This window comes from Scyliorhinus canicula, chromosome 8 (genome assembly GCF_902713615.1).
Source record: "Scyliorhinus canicula chromosome 8, sScyCan1.1, whole genome shotgun sequence".
Classification (NCBI taxonomy): Eukaryota; Metazoa; Chordata; class Chondrichthyes; order Carcharhiniformes; family Scyliorhinidae; genus Scyliorhinus; species Scyliorhinus canicula.
This window is the reverse complement of record NC_052153.1, coordinates 139,578,890-139,589,903: the sequence shown is the minus strand read 5'-3', so window position 1 is coordinate 139,589,903 and position 11,014 is coordinate 139,578,890.

Genomic DNA, 11,014 nt, shown 5'->3' with positions numbered 1-11,014 from the left:
CAATCTGGCTGTACAAGACCCCGTGGGGATGAGCGACCTTAACATGATAACATTTTTATCAAGATGGAGAGTGAAGTAGTTGATTTGGAGACTTGGGTGCTGAATCTTAATAAAGGGAACTATGAGCATATGAGACGTGAGTTTGCCTTGAAGGGATGACAGTGGATAGACAATGGCAAACATTCAAGGAATGCATGGAGGAATTACAGCAACTGTTTATTCCTGTCTGGCACAAAAGCAAAGGGGGTAAGAGGGCCAATCCATGGCTTACAAAGAAAATTAGAAATAGTATCCGATACAAAGAAGAAGCATACAGATTGGCCAAGAAAAATAATAGGTCTGAAGATTTGGAGCAGTTTAGAATTCAGCAAAGAAGGACAAAGGGATTAATTAAGGGGAAAGTACAGTACGAAAGGAAGGTTGCAGGGAACATAACGACTGACACTAAGCATTTCTACAGATATGTGACGAGAAAGAGATGGGTAAAGAGAAATGTAGGCCACCTACAGACAGAAACAGGGGAATGCATAATAAGGGACAAAGAAATGGCTGAGCAATTGAATATATACTTTGGTTCCGTCTTCACAAATGAGGACACAAATCAGATCCCAGAAATGTTGGAGAATGAAAGGTGTAGTGACAGGGAAAAACTGAGGGCGATCAACATTAGTAGAGAAATGGTGCTGGGAAAACTGATGGGATTGAAGGCAGTTAAATCCCCAGGGCCTGAGAATCTGCATCCCAGAGTGCTTAAGGAAGTGGCTCTGGAAATAGTGGATGCCTTGGTGGTCATCTTCCGGGATTCTATAGACTCTGGAACTGTCCCTGCAGATTGGAGGGTAGCTCCGTCACTCCAATATTCAAAAAGGGAGGTACAGAGAAAACAGGGAATTTTAGACCAGTAAGCCTAATATCGGTAGTGGGGAAAATGCTTGAATGCATTATCAAGGGCTTTATAGCGGAACATTTAGAAAGCAGTGGCAGGATCAGTCAGAGGCAGCATGGATTTATGAAGGGAAAATCATGCTTGATAAATCTGTTGGAATTCTTTGAAGAGGTAACCAGTACAGTCGACAAGGGGGAGCCAGTCAATGTGGTATATTTGGACTTTCAGAAGGCGTTTGACAAAATCCCGCATAAGAGATTATTGTGCAAAATTAAAGCGCATGGGATTGGGGAAAAGTAATGAGGTGGATAGAAAACTGGTTGGCAGAGAGGAAACAAAGAGTAGGGATTAATTGGTCCTTTTGAAATTGGCAGGCAGTAACCAGTGGGGTACCACAGGGATCAGTGCTGGGACCCAAGCTATTCACAATATATATTAATGATTTGGATTGAGGGAACAAAATGTAACATCTCAAGTTTGCAGATAATACCAAATTAGGTGGGAGGGTGAATTGTGACGAGGATGCAGGGATCCTGCAGCAAGATCTGGCCAGGTTGGGCGAGTGGGCAAACCAATGGCAGATGCTGTATAATTTAGATAAGTGTGAGGTTATTCATTTCGGAAGCAAAACAGGAAGGCAGATTACTACCTGAATGGTTGTAAATTGAGGGAGGGGAGTGTGAAGTGGGACCTGGGTGTCCTTGTGCAACATTTGCTGAAGGTAAGCATGCAGGTGCAGCAGGCGGTAAAACAGGCTAATGGTATGTTGGCCTTCATTGCAACAGGTTTCGAATATAGAAGTGGGGATGTGTTGCTGTAATTGTACAGGGCCTTGGTGAGGCCACACAGAGTATTGTGTGCAATTTTGGCCTCCTTCTCTGTGCAAGGATGTTCTTGCTCTCGAGGGAGTGCAGCAAAGGTTTACCAGACTGATTCCGAGGATGGCGGATTGTCATATGAGGAAAGATTGACTAGGTTGGGACTGTTCTCGCTGGAGTTCAGAATATTGAGGGGGGATCTCATAGAGACTTATAAGAACATAAGAAAAAGGAGCAGGAGTAGGCCATCTGGCCCCTTGAGCCTGCTCCTCCATTCAATTAGATCATGGCTGATCTTTTGTGGACTCAGCTCCACTTTCCGGCCCAAAATTCTAATAGGACTAGACAGGGTAGATGCATGGAAGATGTTACCAATGATGGGTGTGTCCAGAACCAGGGGTCACAGCCTGAGGATTCAGGGTAAACCATTTCGGACAGAGATAAGGAGCCATTTCTTCACACAACGAGTGGTGAGTCTGTGGAATTCATTACCACAGGAAGTAGTTGATGTATATTCAAGAGGCGGCTGGATATAGCACTTGGGGAGAATGGGATCAAAGGCTATGGGGAGAAAACAGGATTAGGCTATTGAGTTGTATGATCAGCCATGATTGTGATGAATGGCGGAGCAGGCTCGAAGGGCCAAAAGGCCTCCTCCTGCTCCTATCTTCTATGTATCTATGTATATGCTATCAGCCATTGCTTTCATTCCCTGCTGTTTTATCTTTAAATGCTTCCTTGTCACCTCACAAGCTCCATTCAGTTTTTCTCTGAAATTTTATACTTGTCCAAATGTGTGGACTCTGATTGCTTACTTAACTATTTTTATTGGATTAATTTCAGTGGTCCTCTAAACTCATATAAACTCAGGGCAGCACAGGAGCACTTGCTTCACAGCTCCAGGGTCCCAGGTTCGATTCCCGGCTTGGGTCACTGTCTGTGCGGAGTCTGCACGTTCTCCCCGTGTGTGCATGGGTTTCCTCCTGGTGCTCTGGTTTCCTCCCACAGTCCAGAGATGTGCAGGTTAGGTGGATTGGCCATGCTAAAATTGTCCTTAGTTTCCAAAATTGCTCTCAGTGTTGGATGGGGTTACTGGGTTGTGGGGATGGGGTGGAGGTGTGGACCTTGGGTTGGGTACTCTTTCCAGGAGCTGGTGCAGACACGATGGGCCGAATGGCCTCTTTCCGCACTGTAAATTCTACGATCGATATCCAAAAACTAATTCAAAAGGTACTAAATCTTGTAGAATAATTTGGTGCACCGTGTTGAAATGAAATGAAATAAAAATCGCTTATTGTCACAAGTAGGATTCAAATGAAGTTACTGTGAAAATCCCCCTTGTTACAACACCCTGGGCTAGTGTTCAGTCAATTCCAGCCTCCCGTGCCCTGTAGTCACAACACAAGTGGATTAACCAATACTTTTTATAAAAATACCCTTGTCCCGCGGACATACTTTTGTTCACTACTGTTGCAGGTAGGGCATTCCACGGCCTCACCACTCTTTGCGTAAAAAACCCACCTCTGACCTCTGTCCTATATCTATTACCCCTCAATTTAAGGCTATGTCCCCTCGTGCTAGCCACCTCCATCCGCGGGAGAAGGCTCTCGCTGTCCACCCTATCTAACCCTCTGATCATTTTATATGACTCTATTAAGTCACCTCTTAACCTTCTTCTCTCTAACGAAAACAACCTCAAGTCCATCAGCCTTTCCTCATAAGATTTTCCCTCCATACCAGGCAACATCCTGGTAAATCTCCTCTGCACCCGTTCCAAAGCTTCCACGTCCTTCCTGTAATGAGGCGACCAGAACTGTACGCAATACTCCAAATGCGGCCGTACTAGAGTTTTGTACAACTGCAACATGACCTCATGGCTCCGGAACTCAATCCCTCTACCAATAAAGGCCAACACCCCATAGGCCTTCTTCACAACCCTATCAACCTGGGTGGCAACTTTCAGGGATCTATGTACATGGACACCGAGATCCCTCTGCTCATCCACACTACCAAGAATTTTACCATTAGCCAAATATTCCGCATTCCTGTTATTCTTTCCAAAGTGAATCACCTCACACTTCTCCACATTAAACTCCATTTGCCACCTCTCAGCCCAGCTCTGCAGCTTATCTATGTCCCTCTGTAACCTGCAACATCCTTCCGCACTGTCTACAACTCCACCGACTTTAGTGTCGTCTGCAAATTTACTCACCCATCCTTCTGCGCCCTCCTCTAGGTCATTTATAAAAATGACAAACAGCAACGGCCCCAGAACAGATCCTTGTGGTACGCCACTCGTAACTGAACTCCATTCTGAACATTTCCCATCAACTACCACTCTCTGTCTTCTTTCAACTAGCCAATTTCTGATCCACATCTCTAAATCACCCTCAATCCCCAGCCTCCGTATTTTCTGCAATAGCCGACCGTGGGGAACCTTATCAAACGCTTTACTGAAATCCATATACACCACATCAACTGCTCTACCCTCGTCTACCTGTTCAGTCACCTTCTCAAAGAACTCAATAAGGTTTGTGAGGCATGACCTACCCTTCACAAAACCATGCTGGCTATCCCTAATCATATTATTCCTATCTAGATGATTATAAATTGTATCTTTTATAATCCTCTCCCACCACAGACGTTAGGCTCACCTGCCTATAGTTACCGGGGTTATCTCTACTCCCCTTCTTGAACAAAGGGACCACATTTGCTATCCTCCAGTCCTCTGGCACTATTCCTGTAGCCAATGATGACCTAAAAATCAAAGCCAAAGGCTCAGCAATCTCTTCCCTGGCTTCCCAGAGAATCCTAGGATAAATCCCATCAGGCCCCGGGGACTTATCTATTTTCACCTTGTCCAGAATTGCCAACACTTCTTCCCTACGCACCTCAATGCCATCTATTCTAATAGCCTGGGTCTCAGCATTCTCCTCAAAAATATTATCTTTTTCTTGAGTGAATACTGACGAAAAGTATTCATTTAGTATCTCACTTATCTCCTCAGCCTCCACACACAACTTCCCACCACTGTCCTTGACTGGCCCTACTCTTACCCTAGTCATTCTTTTATTCCTGACATACCTATAGAAAGCTTTTGGCTTTTCCTTGATCCTACCTGCCAAAGACTTCTCATGTCCCCTCCTTGCTCGTCTCAGCTCTCTCTTTAGATCCTTCCTCGGTTCCTTGTAACTATCAAGCGCCCCAACTGAAACTTCACGCCTCATCTTCACATAAGCCTCCTTCTTCCTCTTAACAAGAGATTCCACTTCTTTGGTAAACCACGGTTCCCTCGCTCGACCCCTTCCTCCCTGCCTGACTGGCACGTACTTATCAAGAACATGCAATAGCTGTTCCTTGAACAAGCTCCACATATTCAGTGTGCCCAACCCTTGCAGCCTACTTCTCCAACCTACACATCCTAAGTCATGTCTAATGGCATCATAATTGCCCTTCCCCCAGCTATAACTCTTGCCCTGCGGGGTATACTTATCCCTTTCCATCACTAACGTAAAGGTCACCGAATTGTGGTCACTGTTTCCAAAGTGCTCACCTACCTCCAGATCTAACACCTGGCCTGGTTCATTACCCAAAACCAAATCCAATGTGGCCTCGCTTCTTGTTGGCCTGTCAACATATTGTGTCAGGAAACCCTCCTGCACACATTGTACAAAGAACGACCCATCTAATGTACTCGAACTATATCTTTTCCAGTCAATATTTGGAAAGTTAAAGTCTCCCATAACAACTACCCTGTTACTTTCGCTCTTTTCCAGAATCATCTTCGCCATCCTTTCTTCTACATCCCTAGAACTATTAGGTGGCCTATAGAAAACTCCCAACAGGGTGACCTCTCCTTTCCTGTTTCTAACCTCAGCCCATACTACCTCGGAAGAAGAGTCCCCATCTAGCATCCTTTCCGCCACCGTAATACTGTCCTTGACTAGCAGCGCCACACCTCCCCCTCTTTTGCCCCCTTCTCTGTTCTTACAGAAACATCTAAATCCTGGAACCTGCAACAACCATTCCTGTCCCTGCTCTACCCATGTCTCCGAAATCGCCACAACATCGAGATCCCAGGTACCAACCCATGCTGCAAGCTCACCCACCTTATTCCGGATGCTCCTGGCGTTGAAGTAGACACACTTCAAACCAGCGTCCTGCTTGCCGGTGCCCTCTTTCGAACTTTTAACCCTATCCCTGACCTCACTACTCTCAACATCCTGTACACTGGGACTACAATTTAGGTTCCCATCCCCCTGCTGAATTAGTTTAAACCCCCCCCGAAGAGCACTAGCAAATCTCCCCCCCAGGATATTGGTACCCCTCAGGTTCAGGTGAAGACCATCCTGTTTGTAGAGGTCCCACCTACCCCAGAATGAGCCCCAATTATCCAGGAAACCAAAACCCTCCCTCCTGCACCATCCCTGTAGCCACGTGTTCAACTCCTCTCTCTCCTTATTTCTCACTTCGCTAGCACGTGGCACAGGTAACAACCCAGAGATAACAACTCTGTTTGTTCTAGCTCTCAGCTTCCACCCTAGCTCCCTGAATTTCTGTCTCAAATCCCCATCTCTCTTCCTACCTATGTCGTTGGTACCTATGTGGACCACGACTTGGGGCTGCTCCCCCTCCCCCTTAAGGATCCCAAAAACACAATCAGAGACATCACGAACCCTGGCACCTGGGAGGCAACACAACAACCGTGAGTCTCTTTCGTTCCCACAGAACCTCCTGTCTGTTCCTCTAACTATGGAGTCCCCAATGACAAGTGCTCTGTTCCTCTTCTCCCTTCCCTTCTGAGCAACAGTGACAGACTCTGTGCCAGAGACCTGTGCCCTATTGCTTACCCCTGGTAAGTCGTCCCCCGCAACAGTATCCAAAACGGTATACTTGTTATAGAGGGGAACGACCACAGGGGATCCCTGCACTGCCTGCCGGTTCCCTCTCCCTCCCCTGACGGTAACCCATCTACCTTCTTCTTTTACCTGAGGTGTGACTGCCTCCCTATAACTCCTCTCAATAACCTCCTCCGCCTCCCGAATGATCCGAAGTTCATCCAGCTCCAGCTGCAGGTCCCTAACGCGGCTCTCGAGGAGCTGGAGTTGGGTGCACTTCCCGCAGATGTAGTCAGAAGGGACACTAGAGGTGACCCTTTCCTCCCACATTCTGCAGGAGGAACATTCAACTGCCCTAGCCTCCATTCCCACTGAACTAACTTCCCAACTACTGAAAAATAAAAATAAAAAACTTGTTAGTTTAGCAATCCATCGGACAGAACTTTTTTTTTGGTTAGAGGAGGAGGATGGGTGGGAGACACTACGTAAGTAGTGTTTCGGGTAAAGCTGTCACTCAAGAACAGCCCCTTCACAAACCACCTTCAACTTACGCTGACCGCACTGCGCGTATGCAAATCTCCCCGGAACAGCCAATCAGAAGCTCTGCTCTGCTGCCCCCTGCTGGATGCTTGACTTCTGTCGAACTCCTCGGGTCACTGATGCAGGTGCACCTTCAACTTACGCTGACCGCACTGCACGTATGCAAATCTCCCCGGAACAGCCAATCAGAAGCTCTGCTCTGCTGCCCCCTGCTGGAACCAACCTACTGGGATAAGATCCAATCACCACTCTTTACCAGGCAAAGCACAACCTTTTCGGCCAATTCATTTGCCCCCAGTCAATCAATCAAACCAAGTTCCAGCCCTTCTCTTTCACTGGTGCTTAAAAGTCTGCAGCTCCAGTTTAAACCATCAAAAGTGATCTCTCTTTAAACTTCTGGAATCTCCTGCTTGAATTAAAGGCTGCTTGCCTTAAAGAGCCATGCCCATTAATCATCCATGGATCAAAATAAGAATGGCAAAATAAAAGAAAGGGGAAATAAGGGGAATAAATAGGAAGGATTCATACAATCCATAATGGTAAATATTAAAAATGGAATCACTTTCTCTCAGTCATGTGGGTAATCTTGATTAGATGCTCTCATCATTGGTTTCAAAGTTTGATGCCACCTCTCTAATGTTCCGTGTGACTCTGGGTGATAGGCCTGCCGATGATTTATACTGTTTATTTCCAGCCTATTTATAACCTCTTTAAATAATCCTGACATGAAACTTTACCTTTTATCTGATTGTATCACTTTTGGTAAGCCATATCTAGTAAATAACTTAATTAATTCCTTGGTTAATTCTTCTATAACTCTCTTGGCTGTAATGTCGCTTAATGGTATGGCTTCAGGAAATCTAGTGGATATATCTTTAATAGTTAACAAGTATTGATTTCCACTTCGTGCTCTTGAAAGTGGCCCGACGTAGTCGACTAAAACTCTTGTAAAAGGTTCTTTGAAAGCTAGAATAAGGATCAAAGGTGCTTGCTTTATTGCAGCTGATGGTTTTCCTATTAATTGACATGTCTGATATGTTTGACAATATTTAACTACATCTTTATGTAGTCCCAGCCAGTAAAATGCTTTCTGTATCTTTGCTTGTGTTTTCTTTCCTTAGAATGTCTTTCCTACACTCTGGAGGAATTACAATTTGATCTATTTCTGCTCATTTATCACAGAGTCATAGAATTCCTACAGCGGGGAAAGAGGCTATTCAGCCCATCGAGTCTGCACTGACCCCTCGAATGAGCCAAGTTGATATCCAAACTCCAAATCCGAGGACTTGGTTCCTCACTCTGCTACTGGATCCTCAACTTCCTGACCCATAGTTTGTCCACAATCAGTACGGATAAACACCAACACCTCCTCTACAATAGTCTTCAATACCGGGGCCCCACAAGGCTGCGTACTTAGCCCCCTGCTACACTCCCTACACACACACACACACGACTGTGTGGCAAAATTTGGCTCCAACTCTTATCTACAAGTTTGCTGATGACATGACAGTAGTGGGTTGGATCGCGAACAATGATGAGTCAGAGTACAGGGTGGAGACAGAGAACTTAGTGGCATTGTGCAATGACAACAATCTCTCCCTCAATGTCAGCAAAACTAAGAAGCTGTTCATTGACTTCAGGAACTGAACTGTCGTACACACCCCTGTCTGCATCAATGGTGCCAAGGTGGAGATGGTTGACAGCTTCAAATTCCTAGGTGGGCACAACACCAACAGTCTATCCTGGTCCACACATGTCGATGCTACAACCAAGAAAGCAAAACAGCACCTATACTTCCTCGGGAAACTAAGGAAATTCGGCATTTCCACTTTGACTCTTACCAATTTTTGCAGATGCACCGTAGAAAGCATCCTATCTGGCTGCATCACAGCCTGGTATGGCAACTGCTCAGCGCAAGACCATAAGAAAATACAGAGAATCGTGAACACAGCCCAGTCCATCACATGAAACCGCCTCCCATCTATTGACTCTGTCTACACCTTCCGCTGTCTTGGGAAAGGGCAACATAATCAAAGACCCCCACCCATCCGGGTTATTTTCTCTTCCTACCTCTTCCATCAAGGAGAAGATACAAAAGGCTGAGAACAGGCACCCATCGATTCAAAAACAACTTCTTCCTCACTGTTCCTCCAGACTCCTAAATGACCCTCTTAATAATAATAATAATAATAATCGCTTATTGTCACAGGTAGGCTTCAATTAAGTTACTGTGAAAAGCTCCTATATGGACTAAACTGATCTCTCTACGCATCTTCTCTACCTTATAGTACTGTGCCTATGTATATACATTGTGCATCTATCGTATGTCCTATGTTTTTCATGAATGGAATGATCTACCTGAACTGTAAGCAGAACAATACATTCACTGTACCTGGGTACATGTGACAGTTAATTTAAATCTCACTGACCTCAGTTTTTCAAACTCCTTAATTACTGCTTTAGCAGACATACTGCCTGTGCATATTTTAAACCAGGGTTTTAAAGAACATTACTGCCAAAAATATGAAACATAATATATAACAAGTTCTACGTTCATCATCCTCCTGAACAGACTGTTCTCTACAACTACTATATTCCTATTAACTCTCTGCGCTTGAATAGCTTTGTGTACCATGGTACCATGGTCAGTTCTCTCATCCACAGTGTAGCGCTTGCTTCCATCCATACAGGCTTGAAGAACCTAAAAACTGTTGGAATTTGCAAAGTCTGAGGCACCTCCACTTTCTATCTCTGAAACCCCATAACTGACACATTCACAGCCAGACCCTCCTCCTCATGGACCAAACTGGACGGGCAACCCTATCCTAAGGGGTGTGACTGCCTCTTGAAAACAACTGTCCAGAAAACTTTGCCCCTCCCCGGTGTGTCACAGTGTCTGCAGCTCGGCACCCAGTTGAACATAGAACATAGAAGAACATAGAACGATACAGCGCAGTACAGGCCCTTCGGCCCTCGATGTTGCACCGACATGGAAAAAAACTAAAGGCCATCTAACCTACACTATGCCCTTATCATCCATATGCTTATCCAATAAACTTTTAAATGCCCTTAATGTTGGCGAGTTCACTACTGTTGCAGGTAGGGCATTCCACGGCCTCACCACTCTTTGCGTAAAAAACCCACCTCTGACCTCTGTCCTATATCTATTACCCCTCAATTTAAGGCTATGTCCCCTCGTGCTAGCCACCTCCATCCGCGGGAGAAGGCTCTCGCTGTCCACCCTATCTAACCCTCTGATCATTTTGTATGCCTCTATTAAGTCACCTCTTAACCTTCTTCTCTCTAACGAAAACAACCTCAAGTCCATCAGCCTTTCCTCATAAGATTTTCCCTCCATACCAGGCAACATCCTGGTAAATCTCCTCTGCACCCGTTCCAAAGCTTCCACGTCCTTCCTATAATGAGGCGACCAGAACTGTACGCAATACTCCAAATGCGGCCGTACTAGAGTTTTGTACAACTGCAACATGACCTCATGGCTCCGGAACTCAATCCCTCTACCAATAAAGGCCAACACACCATAGGCCTTCTTCACAACCCTATCAACCTGGGTGGCAACTTTCAGGGATCTATGTACATGGACACCGAGATCCCTCTGCTCATCCACACTACCAAGAATTTTACCATTAGCCAAATATTCCGCATTTCTGTTATTCTTTCCAAAGTGAATCACCTCACACTTCTCCACATTAAACTCCATTTGCCACCTCTCAGCCCAGCTCTGCAGCTTATCTATGTCCCTCTGTAACCTGCAACATCCTTCCGCACTGTCTACAACTCCACCGACTTTAGTGTCGTCTGCAAATTTACTCACCCATCCTTCTGCGCCCTCCTCTAGGTCATTTATAAAAATGACAAACAGCAACGGCCCCAGAACAGATCCTTGTGGTACGCCACTCGTAACTGAACTC